At 42.7% G+C, this 24,280-nt stretch overlaps 1 protein-coding gene across 5 annotated transcripts in view; it reads left to right on the top strand.

Moving 5' to 3' along the window:
* The first annotated feature begins 3,683 nt into the window (after positions 1-3,683).
* The window catches only part of PIP5K1B (phosphatidylinositol-4-phosphate 5-kinase type 1 beta), a 168,108-nt gene continuing 147,511 nt past the window's right edge, over positions 3,684-24,280 (top strand). Inside the window, exon 1 of one of the 5 annotated variants that reach the window (XM_043547684.1) lies at positions 3,684-3,982. The gene's annotated coding sequence lies outside the window, so the exon portion shown is untranslated. Of the gene's footprint in view, positions 3,983-4,078; positions 4,375-24,280 lie in introns of those variants that run through there. The other 4 variants (XM_043547685.1, XM_043547682.1, XM_037901862.2 and 1 more) reach the window with 4 other exon arrangements.

Below are 24,280 nucleotides of genomic sequence, written 5' to 3'. Positions count from 1 at the left end.
TGGTTTTCCTTTCTTTCCCTGTAGCCCACCCTGGCCTCAGGCCCTTTAACTAGTTCTGGCCCTGGTATGGGGTCATATCCCCAGGGCTTCCTTCCTGGGGATGCTATCTTCCTGAAGCCCTCCCAGGGCTCAGTCTTTACTCAGGACCAGCAGTCAGAAAAGAGCTCCTGCTCGCTCCCCTAGTCCCTGCCAGTACTGAGCTATCCATGGTCCTTCTGCTCTTTCAGCCAGCCAGGAACACAGTTCTCTCTCTTCCAGCTCCCAGCAGCAACTGATCTCACGCTGGCCCTGCAGCTTGTCTTATTCTAGTCTGCTAGGCCCTGATTGGCTGTTCTCTGCAGCCCCTTTCCAATTGTCTGTGTCCCACAGAAACCTCTCCACTGCCCTTTTCTAGGGTTGGGGGTGGCAGGGCTGTGAGTCCTCCAGCAGGGGGCCTGAGGGCCTGGTTCACCCCACCATGAATTAATGGAAAATAGATCATATCAAACTAGATATCTGTTTTTGATGAGATTACAAGTTTGGTTGATAAAGGTAATAGTGTTGATGTAATATACTTTGATTTCTGTAAAACATTTGACTTAGTACCGCACAACACTTTGATTAAACATTAAAATGACATAAAATTAACATAGCACCCATACAGGTTAATATTTTTGAAAGTTTGAGGGGAAATGGTTCAGATATTTTTTTGTATGAGGCGAGTGAGGTAAAATAATTTTCCATTATTCAAAAATAAAAAGGCTTTGGGAAGAGTCATACAGCTGAGTGTTGAAGGGTGAAATCTGGCATGGAAATGCACTATAGAATAACTTTTTAAACATTAAGATTTTTTTCAGGGGTTTAGAGCCTCTTGTGCCAAACTAAGAATAGCACCCCTGCCCCCTGAAAGAGAGTGCCCTAGGATTTTCACTGGTATCAGCAAAAAGCAACATCATGGCTTTTCCTGTGGGGAATGGGATGTCACTCCAGGGCTCCCTGAATGGAGGATACCTACCCAAATGCTGCATTAATGGGGTGGAAAGGAAGGGGCTTCACCCCTACTATCCCCTGCTTTCTGGGAAAAGGGATCCTAAGCACTGTTAATCCCTGCAAACAATGCAGCCGTGTGGAGGTGAAAGGCATCCTCCAGATGCCTGAGCTCCCCCTCACTCTTGCTGAGGCAAACAGGATCACATCAGTTTCTTCCTCCTACTACAGGATGATTCTCTAGAGCGCCACAAGCAGGAAGAGTTGTCTGCCCTGCTTCCCCTGTCCCAGTCTCCTACGATGTTATCAAGAGTTCTTTTGATCATGGGTGGCGGGGGTTTTTTACAGCACCAGTTACTGGAATAAAAAGACTGCATTCATCTCAGCTTTATTTAAACAAAGTAATATCCTAGCCTTCTGTTGGGGAGTAAAGCTTGTAAATGTGGAGTGAGTGCATCCTAGTGGCTCACAAAGAAAATAAGTTATGTAAAATTATTTCTTTAACCTAGTCTCATGATGATGTTTTGGTGATTTGACTCGTGATTTTTGAATGCTTGGTGTTGGCAATACTGCAGACTTCTAGTGGAATATGAAGCAAATTCGCCACTCTGAGGGGACTGCAAAAGGAGGGGTGCAGGGCAAGCAGCTGGCAGCTCTTCTTCCTCTCCATGGTGTTTTGAGGACAGTGGTATTATGAACAGGAGAAGCATGGTAGGCCTCACTGCCTCTACAGGAAACAAGGGGAGCCGAGAGGCCCAGAAGCTAGCGCCAATAGCTGTCCCTGCCACCTATCTCCCTTGACTGACCTAAGGAAGCAACAATCTTTGAACTGGATATCTAGTCCACTGGATAAACCTAGGCTGCAACTTCTCTCTCTTGCCTGTCACTGTGAGCGTTACTGAAGATAAAGACCCAAATGAAAGGAACAACCAGAAATGAAAGCAGGACTTTGAAATGATACAAGGTCTTCAACACAAACATACTTTGTAATAGTTACCTTTACACTTTCTGTAATTCCACATACATGAGTCAGCATATCTGATGTCACTAATTTACAGTAGTAAATACTAAGATATCATTATCTAGTCTGTGCGGGCTGAGTATGGGTCCATTCAACAAGGAATAAAAATAGACCCAAACCTCCCGAGAGGGATCTTCCTCCTAGAGCTTCCTGAATTATGGTTGCTTACCCCATCAGAGATGGGCTCAAAGGGTAGTATAGCATTCATTGTTCATCCACCAGTGACATGACACAATATCTCCTTTTGTCATGATAAGCTGAGCCCCCTAAGGAATCAAGATGTTTCCTTGATCACAGCACTGGTTGGTGCAAGCTCCTCCCACCCCACGGATCCTATTCAATAGGAAATCTTCATACATTGTTTCTTAAACTTCCTTCAGACATGCATCATTCTGGGCATTGCCTTTTTGCTTCCTCCGGTGCCTTCTCTGTCCCCCAAATGGATACCCCTATGTGGTATAGCAAAATCATTTGAGATAGGTGAAGGACGTGGTGGAGAAGTTTATGGATGGAATTTGGGCCTTGTAAGAGTGGATAGGGCTCACCTGAATGACTTTTCTGTGAGCCCCAGCTTTGCTTGAGCTTGTTATGCTTCAGGGTGTACCTCTTTGCTGAATACTCTTCCCACAAAAAGTAGCTTTCTTTGAAGGTATCACCTCAGAATATGCTATTAATTTTGAGGGACATTCCCTTGCTTTGGGAATGAAAGAAATCTAGAATGGCTCCTGAACTTCTCTGAGTTTGGGAACATAGCCCATACCGCAAACACTCACACAAGTATAGAGTTTTAATCTGGTTTTACAGGCGGGTCCTGAAATCATGGGCAGAAGTATAGTTCTTCTTTCTGAAAATAAACTAATAATTATTTACTATTTGTATTACTGTATGTGAGCATTTTATAATGTTGCACGTCTATAATGGTTTTGACACCAACATTAATTAATGTTGCACAAACACTAATTAATCCTCAATTCGTTGCATTACTAGCGCTAATGGGTGAACAGAGAGGTTAAATGGCTTCCCCAAAGCCATTAATAGAGTCATTGTCTCAGGGGTCATGAGTTCCTGGATTCCAGTCCCATTGTCAATGCACTAAAATCAGCAGTGTGCAAACTGCGGGGGTGTACCCCTAGGGGGACATAAGAGCTTCTCTCGGGGGGCATAAAGAAACTGGGATCCTGCGAGTCCTGTGGGACCCGCTGCCATAATAGCTGGAGCGGAATAAAAATAGAATGAGCATTGCAGGGCAGGAGGAGAGCAGGATTAAAAAAAAAACAGTCCTGCCGTGCCACAAGCAACATGAACAGCCCACCCAGCAGCCGCTGCTCTCTGGCCGCCCAGTTCTGAAGGTAGTGCCATCACCACCAGCAGTGCAGCTGTAAGGGTGGCAATGGGGCGCAACGGGGGGAGGGAGTGTGACTAGAAGAGTTTCTGTACCACTGCGCTAGATCATACTGTAATATGAACCGACCACAAGGGCCTAACATATAGTACATGAAATATCCCACTGCATTTTCAGTTACATTTGTCAATATTTGTACGACTGGAACACCTAAGAGTCCTGTATTTGTGCTAGTGGCTGTACAAACACAGAAGGAAAAGACAATTCCCTGCCCCCAAAGAGCTTACAATCTAAGCATAAGGTAAGAGCCAAGAGGTGGAGACAACAAAGAGCCTGGAGGAGGTGCCATATTCTACATCGCTGCGTGATGCAGGGAGGAGAGTTTTGTGTTAAACACCTGCCATTGGAGCCTTGATCCTGTGAAGTCACGCACCTGCTGCGTGTATCTCCTCCCAGTAACGTGCCCCGCGCTCCCCCAAACATTCCTTCCTTCCTTCAAGGCCACAGGTGCGGGGACCTCGCGGAACCTTCCCGCCCCCGTCTGGGCGCAGCTCCGGCCGTGCTGGCTGGCGTTTGGGCAGGGACACCCTGCCCCGCCTCGCGCAGCCCGGCCTCCGCAGAGCAGCCCCGCTCCGCCTGAGGGCTGGCGAAGGGTAAGTGGGGAGGCGATGGAGCCCCGCCGCTCAGTGCGAGACGGGGGGAGGAGGAAGGGGAAGAGCCTGGGAGGCTGCCGGGCGGGGCCTCAGCCGGCGGCGCAGCCCCGTGTCTGGGAGGCGCGCAGAGCACCAGGGCTGGAGGGGAGGGAGGCCGGGCCGGCTCCGCGCGTAACTTCACCCAGCCTGCCCGGAGCAGGAGGAGGACGGCGGGGTCTTGCAGCTGCCCAGGGACGGGACCGGCCTCTCCACGCCGGGCCGGAGAGAGAGGGCAGCAGAGCCGAGCCGGAGGCGGCAGCCTGCCCCGGCTGGGCGCGCTGGGCGCTCCGGCAGCCCCGGAACTCACCGCGAGGGCGCAACGGGGCTGGAGCGCGGAGTCCCCGGGGCCAGAGGCAAGTGCGCGCGGCTCGCCCCCTGCGGACCGGCCTGGCTGCTCCCCCCGGGGCCGTGCGGGGCTGTGACGGCTGGTCCTGCAGGGACCCGGGGCCGGGTCCTGCCGGCTGCCAGCGGGGAGGGACTCGTGGGCAGCGGACGCGGTGGCGCTGGGCAGCCCCCTGACTCGGGGCGGGTGGCACCGGGAGAGCTGTACAGACACCGCAGCTCCCGAGGGTTGGGCAGCAGGGGGCTGTCCGGGGCCTGGGGGGCTGGCAACCGGGGTGGAGAAGAGGGATGGTGTCTGTGGGAGGGGGCTGGGGTGGCTGCTGGTGGGGAAGGCGTGCAACAGCGGGGTTGCATGGGCCCCTGCATGTCGCCGGGGAGGCTCCGTCCTACTCCTTTCATTGCTAGCTGTGGATCCGGCTTGAACAGGTGGGGGCGGGGGGGTGTAATGACATCAAATGCTGCAAAGCCTTAGTTTCCCCACCCCACGCCTTTCAAACTGATACCGAACCCTGCGCTGGCTAACCGGGGGAAGGGAGATGGAAAATGTGCAAATTGTTCTGCTGTTTCAGTTACAAAGGCTGGTTTGTTTATTTGACATCCTTGCAGGTGCAAAATCTGTCTCTGCTGTTGCCTTGTGGTTGACACGGTGGATTGTAACCTGGTTCTAGGAAGTTGTTTAGGTGGTTAGCTACCTTGTTCTGTGTCAGACAGTAAAATCAATGCTCTGGAACAAGAATAATACCCCATTAACACTCTTACACAAGTTACAATTTGTACTGCTACTTCCAACGAAACAGGCACACAAACCCCTTCATGTTGAGGCCCTAGGTGCCTCATAGACACTATAGTGCTGCTAGGTCATTGTAAACCTCAAGGTGTATAAGGATTTGTGTTTTCCAGAATTTTGCCTCCTGGTATTTGAAACATGCTAACATGGAGAGAGCAACAATTTGACTCTTTACTTCACAGTTTTGTAGTCACAGCAGAAAATTATCCTTCCTAATCTCAACCTTTGCTGTTGCACTCTGGTAAAAGGACAAAAGTCTTCATTAAAATGTAACACTATATAGAAGATTGGTTTACATAGATTGTTTAATAGAGATTTTCTAGGTAGGGGAATCACAAGTGAGGTAATGATGATTTATTTTGCTTAATATAAATCTGAAATAATTTCAGTAAGTGTGCTGAGAAAATACTCTAGTGAACAAGAGAATGTATACTAATGATATACTCAAACCTTAATTAATGCATGCATAGATTATAAGGTTGGTAGCCTGATGGTAATTGCAGTAAGATTTGATATATGCATGGAGGTCTGATCCTAAAATATTATGTTCTCTTTGAAAAGAATGCCACAAGATACAGTCTAATCTACATATATATACATCTACATATATATTTCAGAAGGTTACAAACTTCCTATAAGTCTATAAAATTTTTTTGTTAAATTTCAGGGGTTGGTGACATTAAGGCTTTCACATGAATTAGGTTCTGATCCTGCAGATTTAACTTAAACTGGAGTACTTAGAGGCACCTTAGAGACTAACAAATTTATTTGAGCATAACCATCCGATGAAGTGAGCTGTAGCTCACAAAAGCTTATGCTCAAATAAATTTGTTCGTCTCTAAGGTGCCTCTAAGTACTCCTTTTCTTTTTGCGAATACAGACTAACACAGCTGCTCCTCTGAAACTTAACTTAAACTGAAATTCAGTGAGACTGCTCACATGCTTAAAATTAGGCATATGCACAAATCTTTATAGGATAGGGTTTATGGTGTGAATCTGTGTTGATTAGTTATTTGAGTGTTTGGAAGAGTTGAGAAGGACCCAGACAATTGTGGTAGATGGATTTAAGACTTTAAATTTGCTGAATAATGTCCTGAAACAGGAAACTGTCTCATAAATATAGCAGACCTATCTTGGAGTATCACAGGGTGGTTTACCTAAAACAGCAGTGCTTCCTGGAGCCAGCTGATGCACTATTTAGGTAGTCAATATCAATCTGGAGTACACTTAGGGGGTTTTTTCGTCTTCACCATGTGAAAAACAAACCTATGTGTATTTGCTCTGCTTATCACTGCTTCAAAAAATCTATAAATATGTCACATTAGGTCTCCTAAAGAAAATGTCAGTAGCAGTTGGCTCATGTCACTTTTAAAAGGATGTTGCTTGAGGTGAAGAAACCTAGTTCTCCTTTTCAGAAACAAAACAAAAACTATATGTGTCTGTAAATGTTTTATGCTGGTCTTCAGTAATGCAGGAAGGACTCAATTCAAAGCAGAATTTCAGGGGTTTTTTCTCTTAAACTTAATTTAAAGAACATCGGCAGTGAGAGAATTTGAGTTTAACATAATGGTAAAAGAACTCTGAATAAATATATTTCTTTAAGAACTTTAGTTTGTGACCTAGACAGAAATTTTCACAGCACAAAATACATGTGCTGCTGACTTGCTAGCCATAGTGGCTGCTCTGGCATTTTCGGCACTTTTCAAACATATTTTTCCTCAATACGTTCAATTTTCATGGGTTTTTTTTGCTCCACATGTCTTTGTCGTGGGCACCTGAAAAATATAATTCAGGAAGAACTGTATACAGCTGATGAAAAAGGTCTGAATAGAGAAACATTGTTTTCCAAATCTGCTTTTATAATTAAAATCCCCAGAAAAAGCTCATACGTGCCAAGTAGTTACAAAGCACAAAGCGTTTAGGAACATTTTTCTTTACTCTAATTTTGATTCCTATCCCTACCATCCCACATTTTTCTCCCATGCTGCCTCATTAGGTAAGTGCAGAATACAGTGGAGAATCAATATGTTTGGGAAATGATCCTTCATCTGTTGAAGCCAATGGAATTTTTGCCATTGGTTTCTTGTTGATGCAGGATTTTGTCTGTGACTTTGTTGTAGCAAAGCATTTAAGCCTGTGCTTAAGTCTCATTGAAGTAAATGGGACTTAAGCATATGCTTAAAATTGTGTGAAATGTATGAATTATGTTTTTCTCGTATTTAAAAGTACCATTTTGGTGGTTTGTTTAGAGTTTGTTTATATACTTCTAATAGCTTCTTATCTCATGCAGCTCCATTACACTAATATCCACTCTCTGGTTACGCATCATACCAAACACAATGGATGTTAAGTCTCTTGGCACTTCTCAAAGAATTCAGGGAAGAACCTGGTGTGTTCAGCAACATTCCTTCTTTTAGTGCTCGATCAGCTCCTTTGGGGCACTGAGTCCTTCAACTTCTTTTTGTTTCAATGGGAGATAGGAGTGCTGCACAGCTCCCACAAAGTGCTGAGCATGTTGCAGGATTGGGAGCTGCTACTGAGTGCATAATAGCTGTTTTATTTGCCTACTGCAGTCACTGTACTACCAGTGTTTAACTTATGACTTCGTAAAGTGCTTTAAGATATTTTGAGTACAGAAGGAGCTGTGTAAGCCTTTGTTACCCTTAGTGGCTAGTTGGCACCAAAGTTTAAACATATGTAGGCCAAAGAAGCTAAAGTTTAACTAAAAAATATTCAGTAACAGCATTTAGAAGTATAGAAATAAGTAGTTAAGGGGAGATAGATGTATATTCAAATACAACCACAGTTTCAACAATCACTTACATAAATCTGCACTTATGAAATATTGTACTGTATGTTCCAAAACCAGCTTTAACTCTGCCCTTCAATCCTTGCCCAGCACCAACCTATGAAACAGAGAATTTTTTATACCTACTCACACTGGGTTATAGACATTTTGAACATGAGCTGCATAGCATCTCAAATCACCACTGTGTAGCCCATAGACTTGCTCACAGGCTGTCTTAGAATCATAGAATCATAGAATATCAGGGTTGGAAGGGACCCCAGAAGGTCATCTAGTCCAACCCCCTGCTCAAAGCAGGACCAAGTCCCAGTTAAATCATCCCAGCCAGGGCTTTGTCAAGCCTGACCTTAAAAACCTCTAAGGAAGGAGATTCTACCACCTCCCTAGGTAACGCATTCCAGTGTTTCACCACCCTCTTAGTGAAAAAGTTTTTCCTAATATCCAATCTAAACCTCCCCCATTGCAACTTGAGACCATTACTCCTCGTTCTGTCATCTGCTACCATTGAGAACAGTCTAGAGCCATCCTCTTTGGAACCCCCTTTCAGGTAGTTGAAAGCAGCTATCAAATCCCCCCTCATTCTTCTCTTCTGCAGACTAAACAATCCCAGCTCCCTCAGCCTCTCCTCATAACTCATGTGCTCTAGACCCCTAATCATTTTTGTTGCCCTTCGCTGGACTCTTTCCAATTTATCCACATCCTTCTTGTAGTGTGGGGCCCAAAACTGGACACAGTACTCCAGATGAGGCCTCACCAGTGTCGAATAGAGGGGAACGATCACGTCCCTCGATCTGCTCGCTATGCCCCTACTTATACATCCCAAAATGCCATTGGCCTTCTTGGCAACAAGGGCACACTGCTGACTCATATCCAGCTTCTCGTCTACTGTCACCCCTAGGTCCTTTTCCGCAGAACTGCTGCCTAGCCATTCGGTCCCTAGTCTGTAGCGGTGCATTGGATTCTTCCATCCTAAGTGCAGGACCCTGCACTTATCCTTATTGAACCTCATCAGATTTCTTTTGGCCCAATCCTCCAATTTGTCTAGGTCCTTCTGTATCCTATCCCTCCCCTCCAGCGTATCTACCACTCCTCCCAGTTTAGTATCATCCGCAAATTTGCTGAGAGTGCAATCCACACCATCCTCCAGATCATTTATGAAGATATTGAACAAAACGGGCCCCAGGACCGACCCCTGGGGCACGCCACTTGACACCGGCTGCCAACTAGACATGGAGCCATTGATCACTACCCGTTGAGCCCGACAATCTAGCCAGCTTTCTACCCACCTTATAGTGCATTCATCCAGCCCATACTTCCTTAACTTGCTGACAAGAATGCTGTGGGAGACCGTGTCAAAAGCTTTGCTAAAGTCAAGAAACAATACATCCACTGCTTTCCCTTCATCCACAGAACCAGTAATCTCATCATAAAAGGCGATTAGATTAGTCAGGCATGACCTTCCCTTGGTGAATCCATGCTGACTGTTCCTGATCACTTTCCTCTCCTCTAAGTGCTTCAGGATTGATTCTTTGAGGACCTGCTCCATGATTTTTCCAGGGACTGAGGTGAGGCTGACTGGCCTGTAGTTCCCAGGATCCTCTATTATATCTTCTCATTTTGGGCTGGGGAACTAACACTTCAATTCTTACCCTCCATATACAGACTTGGCCCTTTTCCCCATTCCAGCTCCTGTCTGTGGTCAAGAGACTACACATCTCATCTTCTTCTTCATATACTTTACAGTCCAGAAACAGCAGCCTTCCCCCATTCCCTCTGAGGCAGAAAGCTTGAACTACCCCATCTGCCCTCCTGATATGAACTGGAAATTCCATTCTACCTTCCCTATTCATCCTTCCAATGTGAGTCAAAGAACCATACCATCCTCCTGCAGGCCACACATTTCCCGATCCCAATCCGCTTTACATATGTGCCACAGACGGACGGACTGCAGTGTAATTTATTCATCAAACCAGGCTAGTGTTGTTAATTTTATACTAAGGAGGGGGAGAGCGGCCAACATATGTGCTGAGAGTATTGTTTTAATTTGTGGTAAATGATGTGGGAAAATGGTAAAGTTGGAGTCGTAAGTATTCCTCTTTGTCCCCTATTACTCACGCACCATCATCAGAGATACATTTTAAAAAAAAGCGTAGTGAGAGATTTTTCCATACAAGCCCCTCCCCCCAAAAACCTGCATCACAACTTTGCAGATGTAATGTTCTTATCAGCATACCCTTAACTCTGCCCTATTGTGTATATACACTTTGCTATATCTTGTATTACAGAATCGTAGACCATATTTTCTGTGGGACACCTTCCTTACTCAGTGTATGAGATGAATGGTTCTCAATGAATGTTGCAGCTTCCTTTTTATTTTGTAACAAATCTCTGGGGCAGGATTGTATTCACAATTCTACTGAGAACCTCATGCCAGTTTCCTTTCAAGCTGGTTTAGCCCCAGTACTTTCTGTCACTCCCTATACTTCTCATACCAGAGAGCCACTCAGTTTTTTTCTCTTGCTGAGTTGGGTTTAATGAGAAATCTCTTGCTACTGGAATGAGTCCACAAAATGCCACACTGTCCTAACATTTGACATTTTGTTGTTCTTGTGTACACACCCCCATTATAATTAGATACAAGAGTTGTTAGTAACTTTGCTTAACTACAAGCTTCCCCCCCCAATGTAGCTAACACACTAGTTTTCAAAAAAACAGAAATTTCTTTTTAGAAAGTTTGAAGGGGCAGTAATAACTTATCAGGGACCCAAAGAAAATTTGGACAGTCATCAGTTTTAACTGGGGTAACTTTTAAAAGTAATGTTACAGAGAACAGGAAAAAAATAATTTTTCTTCAGTGTAAATCTGGCCATTTTCATGCCAAACCAGTTTTCTCAGCCAAAGCTGCAAGGAGGCAAAAAATTTGTCTCAAAATTCTTTTTGTTTGCTTTTTTTAGGGTCTGATCCAAACCCTGTTGAAGCCAACGAGAGTCTTTCCATTGAAATCAATGTGCTTTGGATCAGGCCCTTAAGGTAATAACTTTCTAGCTGTGAAAGGTGCTATAGCTATTAATTTATTCATGCATAGTCAAACCTTCTGTTTTTAATTTGTATAACCAGCCAAAGTTTTTTGTGTCTCTTGTCAAATTTTTCCATGTCCATGAGTGAATAAAAAGGAAGTTTATCCAATGTCAGTGTGGACTAAAATTTGTTAGCACTTAAAGTAAGGCCTGTTGATGTTTCCTCTCATACATAGTAATATGCATATCCTTTGGTGTAAGTGCTGTCAAAGATTTGGCATAAAAACAATGAAGTTGTACAGTAGCCATATAAACAAATGGTTTAATAGCATTAGAGCTCCTGAAAGAACATCAAAACCACCTTAGAAGGACATAAGCCAATAATAGTGAGCTTTATTTTTGATAGTTGCCTAGTTAGATTTTAAATAACAAACATTTTAAAAAGCACATTTCAGTAGTAACAGTTCAATATAGGTCTTAATAATAATCCATATTGACAAATAAATCTATAAAAATTAAAGGTATGGGTAAAATTTTCAAAAAGCTCCTAAGTTCCATGGGACTTAGAGGGTACTTTTTTTTAAAGCATCTAAATATTCCCTAACTCCAAGATAAGGATTAATATGAACAAACAAATCTCCATTTTTGTAAAACAACTTTCTTGTCAGCAAGTACACATCATAGGTCATAATTTCAAAAAGAGGCAGAATACAGGAATTGTGCAAAAGGTGGGTGCACTCATTTTATAAGTTTAAAGTTCTTAATTTTCATGTAATGTTCATTACCTACATGTGCAAATTCTTGTATTTGTGTGCACAAGCTTGTTTGCATAAGCGGTTATTTGGTACGTGTGCACAAATGCGGTTTCATTTGTGTAAATATAAGAATTTTGCACAGTTCACCTATTACATAGAGTTTTGAAAATGGACTGTGGCTGATTGCTTTGCCTTTTGCCAGATGACTAATCGGGGTGGATGGATGGAAGGAATGCAACTTCTCACCCCTAGGGACAGGCTGCAATGCAGTCCCTCGGTAGCTGATCTCAGCCTCTGGGTCAGAATAAAGATGGCTGCCCTTCTACACTCACCATATGGTAGTTCAGTCAGTGGATCCACCTTGGTGCATGCTGATTAGAATCTCTGCTTCTTCTGCCTATGGCCCCTTCTGTGCCAGCCTATTCAGGGGTGGGATGGGATCTGCTCTGTGATTTGCAGGCAGGAGTGAAGGTTCTCTCTTATGCAGCCACTCAGCCTGTAAAACCTCCCAACCCCCCCATGCTATGTAAGAATAAAGCAATATTTATGTGCTTCCGAGAGTCTTTCTCACACTCACCTGTGGTAAACTGGCTTTCAAGTAGTTGAAATTTACTTAGGCTCTGATCTTGCAAAGACTTACTCATGTGGTTAGCTTTACATATGTAAGCAATCCCATTGAAGACAAACTCTTGTATGTAAATCTTTGCAGGATCTGGACCTCATTCCCCAATTCTGCAAAGACTCATGCATGTGCTTAACTTTATGCACTGTGAATGGTCCCACAGAAGTCAACCCAGAAATCCCCAGACTGTTTGTTTTTTGTTTTTCTCCGTGACAAAAGGTCTAGGGGGGAAAAAAGGTCAGTCCAACCAAATTTAATCAGTTTATTAAAAACAGAAAGAAAAGAACTATTCCAGAAGATGTTTTGGCTATGAAACAGGAAACCTTTTCATGGAAGACCTCGGATTCTGGTTTTGTTTTGTTTTTAATAGAAACATGATAATGCAACAAATAAATTGTTTTATGAATAAGGGTATGTGTGTTTTATCTGTTGCCAGATTTTATTGACTATTTTTAGTTTTATTGCACTGGGAAACTGAATCTAACAATCCCTTTAATGGTGAAAAAGAAAATCACAAAGATTAGTGGGTATTTCTCAGGAGCCATGGAAAACCAGACTTGGATTTTGTTTCATGCTTCAGGGTTCAAGCTAGTTTGGCTATTGGAGACCAGGATGGGACCTAATGAGGGGTGCAGATTATCCCACATCTGCTTACTACAAGGTTCTTACAACTTTCACTGAATCATCTGGTGCTGGCCACTGTCAGAGATGGGATACTGGACTAGATGAACAATGGGTCTGATCCAGTTTGACATAAGCTATCATAGGAATTAAATTTCTAAATCTACAGTAGAAAACTAGAGGGAGATCACTGTGTTGAAGAGGTGCCTTGAAATATGCTCTTTCAACCCCATAAGAAAAATGAAGTACAAATAGCGGAATAAAAAACAAAGGAAAAAATACTACAAGTTTTTTTTAAGACTGAAGTTTTGTATAGTTTTAAAGAAAAAGTAGATTTTGGACTTGAATATAATTTAGTTTTAGATGATGCCATAGATTTAGCAGAAACTTCATCTATATTACATATTCAGAGACAAGGCAACATTATTTTAGTGCTATATAAAAAAGCAGTTGTAGTTCTACATAACTCAGAGGGATATATTTTTAACAGAATTTAAGCATTAAATTTTATTCATGTTGCTCGTGTAGGTGTACATGTAAAACATTTTTTTTAAATTTCCCTTCCTTTTCTTTTTGCTTAAGATTTGGCTTTCCCACGCTGGAAATCAAAAGACCAATAGCTCAGAGCTATAAATAATTAGGTTGAGATAGTTCTTGTAACTTTTACAGAACTGAAATGCCTTGTGAAGGTTGCGTTTGCATTCAGAACTCACATTCTTTAGTTTTCTATTTAAACCGAGCAATGTGAGGAGCTCTTCTATTGTTAGCCAAAAAGGATTTAATGAAGTACTGGTTATTCTTTTGGTATGTTGTCTTCTTTGTTGTGCACTGTAGTTAATTCATAGGGTTTTAGAAACAAGCACAGACAAATAGTAATTGTTTTGACCTGTCCATGGAGAAATACTGTCCAATCTATTTAGTGTCTGATGTACTTTTAAGGTGCTCACATGCTGCACTGCAGGGAATCCTACAAGTGCCTAGCTAGATTGATATTTGGTAAAATTTTGATGTGCATGTGTTCATTGTTTATAAGGCCTCTTCTTCTTTTGGTCAGTGAAACACCTGGGAATAAAGTGTCTTTAATAAAACATACTGTACAAATCCATGCTCACAAAGGGTTTCATGGTTCTCATTTTGCCCACCATGAGTTATCAAAGCTTCATGGTGAAAGTAGGGGTCGAGCTCAGACCCTCGTGCTGCAGAAACACAGGTCACTACCACTTGAATTCAAGTAGAAGCTTCATTAGCTGTTAGCAGCTGAACTTGTCAAATACTATTTATAGAATAATCAATTTACAATAACAATCCAAACTACTTATAGAATAATCAGTTTGATTAACTTAGTATTTTTCAAATAAAATACATTTATACTGTTTCCATTGTTTTTTCAGCTCTAGCTTTTCTAGCTCTAGCCCTTTATAGAGGGCATTTTATATATGCACACTGGGAAGACTGGTACATTTTCTTTTCTGTATGGTGGATAATTAAGCTTGTAGCTCTGAGAAGGGAAGTCCTTATCTTAGCTACAGGCTTGGTAGTATACATTAATAGGACATTCTTAACCACACCAATGATCTGAGATGTGATTGGGGAATGACATCTATTGTAGAAAGAGAGATGATTCCTAGCCTCTCCTGACAAAGATCTGTGGGTACTAGATTATGTTGGGTATCTTTGAAATCTGAATTCTGTCACAGTAAGGTTGGAACTGAGCACATCTTACACGTTCCCTGAGGCTTTCAGTTGACTTAGAAAAGCCTGTATAACATGTCAATGTACCAAGCTTTCTTCTGCTCCATACGTTTTAACTGACACCAAGCCATAACAGCTCCTTAGGGCTGAAAACATTTGCACCATGTAGATCTTTGGATGTGTGTCCCAATCACGCTCCTGTCCACTACCAAGACCCTGTATATCCCTGCTTCCCCAGCAGTGAAGAGGAGTGGTGTAAGAGCCCCTATATCAGTTCTATATCACAGGAGTCGCCATGACTGCATGGTAATCTTCCATGGGCTTGTTAAGATGGGTTTAGGGCCAAAGCGTGGCTGCAATGAACCACAAGGGAGCCATGCTTTGCTGGAGAATCTGACCCCTTATCTTTGTTGCTAGCATTTGTGTTCCTGTGAACTGAGGTAGTTTTTTTTTTTTTTAAACATCGGCCTCACCTTTCTGAGCACTTAATCATTTACTAGTAAACAGATGTGAACATCTGCATAGTTATCATTAACTGTCGTCATCTTTAGCAAAAGTCTGTGGAATCCTTCCCATCTCCTCCAACTTACAAGTTAGTTTCAAAGAGTCCATGTAATTCAGCATTGCTTTTTACATCCTGTATCACTTCAATCATAGTCTAAAAAAATTTACAAAGCACATGGTAACCCATAATGCTAGAATGCAGAATCCTAAAACTGAGATTATTTATTTATTTTTATTTTGGCCCCATCAATCAGTGGGGAGGTTTCCTTTGCTTGCTTTTTTCAGTTCTTCTAATGTAGCAATTTTTTCTCTTGGTTACATATACAATTTGTGAGGGGAAGAGGAGGTCAGTCAGTCTTGTCAACAGTATCAATAAGATGGGCATCACTCTTCAAGTAAACATCACTTATGCTCTGTAGTGCTCAGGGAAAATGTACTGCATGGAAGAGCTAATGGAGAAGGGAGGTGGTTGTATACTGTACCAGCATCCCACTAGGTAAGTGATAGCAACAGGTTTATATACATTGTTACTCCTGGGGGAATTCTGCACCAAAAAATTAAAAATTCTGCATATTTAATTTGTCAAAATGTAATCAGTCCAATTTCAATTATTTTGGTAATTCATTTCAAACTACCTGTCAACAAGTATGTCATCAGTACAGACAACAGCAAAAAAGATTCCTTCAGAACTAGAGAATTAAAGAAACCCCTACAACAATATCTAAACAAATACTTTGCCTCAGTCTTTAATGAGGAGCTTAAGGATAATGGTAGGACGACAAATGGGAAGGAGGATATGGAGGTAGACATTACCACATCTGAGGTAGAAGCCAAACTTGAACAGCTTAATGGGACTAAATCGGGGGATTATAATAACCAGATAATCTTCATCCAAGAATATTAAAGGAACTGGCACCCGAAATTGCAAGACCATTAGCAAGAATTTTTAATGAATCTGTAAACTCAGGGATTGTACTGTATGATTGGAGAATTGCTAACATAGTTCCTATTTTTAAGAAAGGGGGGGGGAAAAGTGAGCCAGGTAACAGGCCTATTTGACATCTGTAGTATGCAAGGTCTTGGAAAAAATTTTGAAGGAGAAAGTAGTTAAGGACATTGAGGTCAATGGTAATTGGGACAAAATACAACATGGTTTTACAAAAGGTAGATCGTGTCAAACCAACCTGATCTCCTTCTTTGAGAAGGTAACAGATTTTTTAGACAAAGGAAATGCAGTAGATCTAATTTACCTCGATTTCAGTAAGGCATTTGATATGGTTCCACATGGGGAATTATTAGCTAAATTGGACAAGATGGGGATCAATATGAAAATTGAAAGATGGATAAGGAACTGGTTAAAGGGGAGACTACAACGGGTCACACTGAAAGGTGAACTGTCAGGCTGGAAGGAGGTTACTAGTGGAGTTCCTCAGGGATCAGTTTTGGGACCAATCTTATTTAATCTTTTTATTACTACCTTGGCACAAAAAGTGGGAATGTGCAATAAAGTTTGCGGATGACACGAAGCTGGGAGGAATTGCCAATACAGAGAAGGACCGGGATATCATACAGGAAGATCTGGATGACCTTGTAAACTGGAGTAATAGTAATAGGAGGAAACTTAATAGTGAAAAGTGCAAGGTCATGCATTTAGGGATTAATAACAAGAATTTTAGTTATAAACTGGGACGCATCACTTGGCAGTAACAGAGGAGGAGAAGGACCTCAGAGTATTGGTTGATCACAGGATGACTATGAGCCGCCAATGCGATATGGCCGTGAAAAAAGCCAGTGCGGTTTTGGGATGCATCAGGCGAGGTATTTCCAGTAGAGATAAGGAGGTGTTAGTACCGTTATACAAGGCACTGGTGAGACCTCATCTGGAATATTATGTCCAGTTCTGGTCTCCCGTGTTTAAGAAAGATGAATTCAAACTGGAACAGGTACAGAGAAGGGCTACTAAGATGATCCGAGGAATGGAAAACCTGTCTTGTGAGAGGAGACTCAAAGGGCTTGGCTTGTTTAGCCTAACCAAAAGAAGGCTGAGGGGAGATATGATTGCTCTCTGTAAATATATCAGAGGGATAAATACCACGGAGGGAGAAGAATTATTTAAGCTCAGTACTAATGTGGACACAAGAACAAATGGATATAAACTGGTCATCAGGAAGTTTAGACTTGAAATTAGACAAAGGTTTCTTACCATCAGGGGAGTGAAGTTCTGGAACAGCCTTCCAAGGGAAGCAGTGGGGGCAAAAGGCATATCTGGCTTCAAGACTAAGCTTGATAAGTTTATGGAAGGGATGATAGGATGGGATAGCCTAATTCTGGCAAATAATTGATCTTCAACTATTAGCGGCAGATGTGCCCAATGGCTTGTGATGGGATGTTAGATGGGGTAGGATCTGAGTTACTACAAACAATTCTTTCCTGCGTGTCTGGCTGGTGAGTCTTGCCCACATGCTCAGGGTTTAGCTGATGATCATATTTGGGGTCGGGAAGGAATTTTCCTCCAGGGCAGATTGGCAGAGGCCCTGTGTGTTTTTTTTTGTTTGTTTTTTTTGTTTTTGCCTTCCTCTGCAGCGTGGGGCACGGGTCACTTGCTGGAGGATTCTCTGCACCCTGAAGGCTTTAAACCACTATTTGAGGACTTCAATAGCTCAGACATAGGTGAGAGGTTTATTGCAGGAGTGGGTGGGTGAGATTCTGTGGCCTGTTTTGTGCAGAAGGTCAGACTAGACGATCATAATGGTCCCTTTTGACCTTAAAGTCTATGATTCTATGAACAACCCAGTTCCCATTGGGGGGTGTTGGAGGGGGCTGTGTGGGGCCCCTAGAGCCCAGACCCCCCCCCACAGAGCCCAGCTGCAGAGCAGCCCCCAGCCCAGACACCAGCACCCCCAGAGCCTTTACTCCCCCCAACTTCTTTACTGTCCCGCTGGGGGACATGGTGTGGTGTGGCCCTGCCCTTCCTTGCTTTTTGCCAGACCTGGCTGGGTCTGCCGGGCCCTCTCCCATCCCTGGGAGGATGAGGATGCGTGCAGTCCTGCCAGGCTGGGCGCTCTGCTCACTGTGATCTGGGCTTTGCAGAGTCCAGCAGCCCCTGGTGGCTGCCAGAAATTCTGCAGGGGAAACAGGGAATTCTGCAAAATTCTGCATTCTGCAGTGGCGCAAAATTCCCCCAGGAGTAATCTGTATGTGATATTTCACCAAAGGGAAAATGACAGCACAAAACCTATAATTTGCTTAGGTGCATGTCTCTAATATATAAAATTAATCTAAGCATGGAGGGTCCATGCAGTCTTCACATAATTTAAGCCCCATACTCTCCCTACTTGAGGGGACTTGGCAGAAGAGTGTTCATCCCTATTTATTGCAGGTGGGATCTGAGTGTCAGTCCCAAAACGGCCAGCTGAAGGAGCTGACTCTGGATCCATACTTACGTTGATCCAGTGTCTCAAACTGCCTGAGTTGGTGGGTAGGGGCAAAGGGAGCAGAGGGAATGTGACCACTTCAGTTACTTAGGTTGAGCAGGTAGTGGGCTGCATTTGTGGGAATGAGGGAATTGATTTTATCTCTAAGAATAAGGGCAGATATATTACAGCCAGGGGTTGATTTACACTAATACTGCCTTAACTTTCACGCTTTGTGATTATTTTATCTATGTACTCAAGCCCGGATTCTCTCTGAAGGTGAAACTGCTTTGGCCTGCACTGAACCTAAGGCTGGCTTAGGGAGCCTTTTGTCAGTGTGGCCACCACTGATAATGATGGTGGAAACCTGAGACCTACTGCTGGTGTTCTAACCAGCATGTTATCTAGCCCTGCTCTGCAACTACACTGTCAAGTAGTTAAAATGCTGGTGGCTGCTGGCAGCCTGTCTGCGGCACTTCTTCTGTTGTAGTTACCACTAGTGGAGCTGCACCAGTGATAATGTTGTGGTGGAAAATAGGAAGAAAAATGCTAATGGAGAAGAGACTGGGGATGCAGAAGTTGTAGACTTTTTAAACCGTTCCTATGTTTTTATGAGTTTAGGTAAGTTGTTTAGGCCCTGATCTTCTAGCACTGAAATCAATGGGCATGAGATCAGAGCCCTAGCTTCAGGACTGGTTGTTTCTATGTAAAATGAGGATAATAATGCTAGCCCACTTTTGTAAAATTTGTTAAGATCTTAACAAGAGAAGCCTGGTATACCTAGTGAATACATTTTTGTATGTTTTACAGTCATTGCTGTTGTTCAAATATAATTTTCTACTGTCAGAGTACTACTTACTTAGTTTGGTGTAGTAAGCCTTGCAGTACGCGCACAGCCTTGCAGATTTCATCCTTTGTGTTTGTCTACTGTGTTTAATAGTATGAATTATATTCTGTCTGAAGCAATAGCAGTTAAAGAACATTAACATAGTGTTTTCTTTTAAGGTATTTAGAGGAAACTGTAATTAAAGCCGAGCCTTGGTGTTATTGTGTGCATAAATCTAAGTTGGTGATTGCTTATTTTCATTATTTTAGTGAATAAAATAGATTTCCAGTACAATATTCTTGCATTGCACTTATTTTTATGTCTTTGAAAGAGAAATGCATTATAGCAAGTGTTTTCAAGACTAATTACTGGAAAACTCATGTCGTTTATTCAAATGATATACAGTAGTAATTACAATGAAACTACTCTAAAACTTTTATATCACTTGAGGCCAAATTCTGCAACCATTACATAGGCTCTTTATTTTGTTTTGGGTAAGTAACAGTTGGGGCTCCAATCTTAAGCACATGTGTATCTGTATGCACTGTTTCAGAGTAGCAGCCGTGTTAGTCTGTATCCACAAAAAGAAAAGGAGGACTTGTGGCACCTTAGAGACTAACAAATTTATTAGTCTAAACTAGTCTAAACTAACAGCTCACGAAAGCTTATGCTCTAATAAATTTGTTAGTCTCTAAGGTGCCACAAGTCCTCCTTTTCTTTTTGTATGCACTGTGGGTCTGATTCTCTGCTCACCTAACTCTAACACTAATGGAATTGTGCAAACAGGGAATCTGGCTCTGTGAATAGCTCCCTTGAAATCAATGAAACTACTCAAGCTAGGTAAAGTTGCACACATGCATAAGACTTTCAAGGATTAGGGCCTTGTTTTTGGTGGGTTTTTTTTATACTGGAGGTGGACCCGAGACAAAGTACATACAGATCTTAAATTATGAGAAGCTTAAGAGTTTTCAGACCAAGGTTTGTTGTGAGTCCACTTTGCTTTTACTAGTCATGTGTGATATATGAATAACTTACTCTTATGCAGCAAGTAGTTGCTACATACCATCTGAAATTGTCTCCCAAATTTCTGACCTTTTGTGCATTTGCCTGTTTTCCTAAATGTGCTGCTCTTGCTACCACTAGTGCAGAGGTGGTTGCAATTGTTGGAACACTGATGTAGATTGGCCTCTGGCATTTTAACCACCTGATCCTGCAGTCCTCATGAACACAAAGCGTCAGTTGACTTCTCTGGAAGTTAAGTATGTGTAAGGACTGTAGCATGAGGGCCTTTATAATGTAAACTGCTCTTTTATAACAGGGTGACTTTTGCAGAACAGGATTAGGTTTGTTTTTATTGTATTTCCAGATACTGGTACAAAAGACAGATATATTTACTCCTTTCCAAGGTCTCAAGCGATTGAAGCTCATAAAGACTGAGTCACAAACAAAAGATGCCTTTGGATATTTTTTTGTTGGAGTCTGACTGAGAATCAGAAGATTGCTCATATAAAACATCATAACAAAAGGAATGTAACCTAGGTCTCTTCGTTCATGACAGGAACATCAAATAAAGTTCCTCTAGTAGCAGAGTTGATCTTATGTCACTATTTCAGATAAAGTAAAAGAGAAATAATTTTGTTAATAGGATGTTTAAGGTAAATATGTTCCTTTCCTATTGAGTGTTTTATTGGCTTTTTCACAATGCTAATTTTTAAAGTGAAAACGGAAGCTAAACTGAATTTTAGAAAACCTTGTTTTTAATACTTAAAAATAAATAAATCTGTGAGCAGTGTCTTGTTTGCAGAGGAAATATTTGCATCCAGTGTTTGCGACTCAAACATAGTAGCATTGTGCTAATGAATCAGAACCAGAAAGTTGAAACTTAGTAGAAACTGTAAACAAAAGTGAACTGTTGTTCTTTTCACTGAATGAAATGGCAAAAGTAAACAGCACAAATGATACAAAATAAGCTACATTTCTTCAGTTTATTAAAAACTTAGGTGGTATTAGTAACATGGTTAGGGAAACCTCTACAAGGACAAAAACAATGAGGAGTCCTTGTGGCACCTTAGAGACTAACAAATTTATTTGGGCATAAGCTTTCATGGGCTAGAACCCACTTCATCAGATGCATGGTGTGGAAGATACAGGAGCAGGTATAAATGAAAAGATGTGAATTGCCTTACCAAGTGTTCCTCCTGAAGGTCGAAACAACACACTGGACTTCTACGTAGAGTGCTTCCACTGACGTGCACAGGCTGAAATTGTGGAAAAGCTGCATCACTTGCCCCATAACCTCAGCCGTGCAGAACACAATGCCATCCACATCCTCAGACACAACTCTGACATCACAGTAAAAAAGGCTGATAAAGGAGGTGCTGTAGTAGTCATGAATAGGTCGGAATATGAACAAGAGGCTGCAAGACAACTCTGACACCACATTCTACAGGCCATTACCCTCTGACCCCATTGAGGCTTACCAGAAGAAACTACACCATCTGCTCAAGAAACTCCCTAAAGAAGCACAGGAACAAATCTACACTGGCACACCCCTAGAGCCCCGACCAGGGGTATTCTATCTGCTACCCAAAGTCCATAAACCTGGGAATCCTGTATGCCCCATCATCTCAGACATTGGCACCCTGACAGTAGGATTATCTGGCTATGAAGACTTTCTCCTCAGGCCCTACGCTACCAGCATACCCAGCTAGATTTGAGAGACCACTGACTTCCTGAGGAAACTGCAATCCTTTGGTCATCTTCCAGAAAACATCATCCTAGCCACTGTGGATATAGAAGCTGTCTACACGAACATTCTACACAAAGATGGACTATAAGCCATCAGGAATAGCATCCCCGATACCATCACGGCAAACCTAGTGGCTGGACTTTGTCCTCCCCCACAACTATTTCAGTTCTGGAGACAATTTATACCTTCAAGTCAGTGGGACTGCTATGGGTACCCACATGGCCCCACAGTATGCCAACATTTTTATGGCTGACTTAGAACAATGCTTCCTCAGCTTGTCCCCTTACGCCCCTACTCTACTTGCACTACATTGACATCTTCATCATCTGGACCCATGGGAAGGAAGCCCTTGAGGAATTCCACCAAGATTTCAACAATTTCCACCCCACCATCAACCTCAGCGAGGACCAGTATACACAAGAGGCCCACTTCCTAGACACTACAGTGCTAATAAGCAATGGTCACATAAACATCACCCTATATTGGAAACCTACTGACCGCTATACTTCCCTATATGCCTCCAGCTTTTATCCAGACCACATCACACGATCCAGTGTCTACAGCTAAGCTCAAAGATACGACCACATTTGCTCCGATCCCTCAGACAGAGACAAACCCCTACAGGATCTCTATCAAGCATTCTTAAAACTACAGTACCCACCTGGTGAAGTGAAGAAACAGATTGACAGAGCCAGAAGGGTACCCAGAAGTCTCCTTCTACAGGACAGGCCCAACAAAGAGAGTAACAGAACACCACTAACTGTCACCTACAGCCCCCAACTAAAACCTCTCTAGCGCATCATCAAGGATTTAGCACCTATCCTGAAGGATGATTCCTCACTCACAGACCTTTGGAGACAGGCCAGTCCTCACTTACAGGCAGCCCCCCAACCTGAAGCAAATGCTCACCAGCAACTACACACCAACCCTGCAACAAACCCCGGTGCCAACTGTGTCCACTTATCTATTCAAGGGACACCATCATAGGACCTAACCACATCAGCCACACCATCAGGGGCTTGTTCACCTACACATTTGCCAATGTGGTATGTGCCAGCTATGCCCCCCTGCCATGTACATGGTCCAAACCGGACAGTCTCTACTCAAAAGAATAAATGGACACACATCTGATATCAGGAATCATAGTATTCAAAAATCAGTAGGAGAACACTTCAATCTCCCTGGTCACTCAATAACAGACCTAAAAGTGGCAATTCTTCGACAAAAAAACTTCAAAAACAGACTCCAACGAGAGACTGCTGAAATGGAATTAATTTGCAAACTGGACACCATCAGATTAGGCCTGAATAAAGACCGGGAGTGATTGGGTCATTATAAAACCTAAACCTAATTTCTCCCTACTGTTACTCACACCTTCTTGTCAACTGTCTGAAATGGGCCACTCTCATTACCACTTCAAAAGTTATTTTTCCTCCCTTGGTACCCTGCTGTCAATTGAATTGTCTTGTTAGACTAACCTCACACTTGGTAAGGCAATTCACATCTTTTCATGTATTCATACCTGCTCCTGTATCTTCCACTCCATGCATCTGATGAAGTGGGTTCTAGCCCACGAAAGTATATGCCCAGGTAAATGTGTTTAGTCTCTAAGGTACCACAAGGACTCCTTGTTGTTTTTGCTGATACCGACTAACACGGCTACCACTCTGAAACCTATCTACAAGGGCAGTTTAGTAACTGGCAGGATGAAGCTTGTGATGCAACAGCAATCCATGCCTTTAAGATCTGCAGGCGAGTGCTGTGCTCCTCAGGGGTGCTAGTCTGCAAATCCTCACATTTGTGTGAATAGTCCATTGGAGGTAATGGACTATTACAGAGGGAGGCAGCAAAGCCTGGAGTACTGGGGGTCGGGAGACTGTGGTTCTAGACCTGGATTTGGCAACTTGATCCTGCATTAATTAAGGTTGCAGTGTTGTCACTGACTTAAAAGAATGCAAGATCAGACCATTCCTGTGTGACCTTGGACATGTCCCACCACCTTGCTATGTGACTTGTATTACTGTCCTCTTACAGTGATTTGCTTGTAAATATAGTAGCCTTTTACCTGCTTTCCTTATGTCTTTAGGAGCTGTATTATCAACATTTCCCCCCTGTTTTGGATTTT

The sequence above is a fragment of the Chelonia mydas genome, chromosome 5 (genome assembly GCF_015237465.2).
Source record: "Chelonia mydas isolate rCheMyd1 chromosome 5, rCheMyd1.pri.v2, whole genome shotgun sequence".
NCBI lineage: Eukaryota > Metazoa > Chordata > Testudines > Cheloniidae > Chelonia > Chelonia mydas.
The sequence above is the reverse complement of the archived record's forward strand: the minus strand, read 5'-3'. Positions and strand labels throughout refer to the sequence as shown.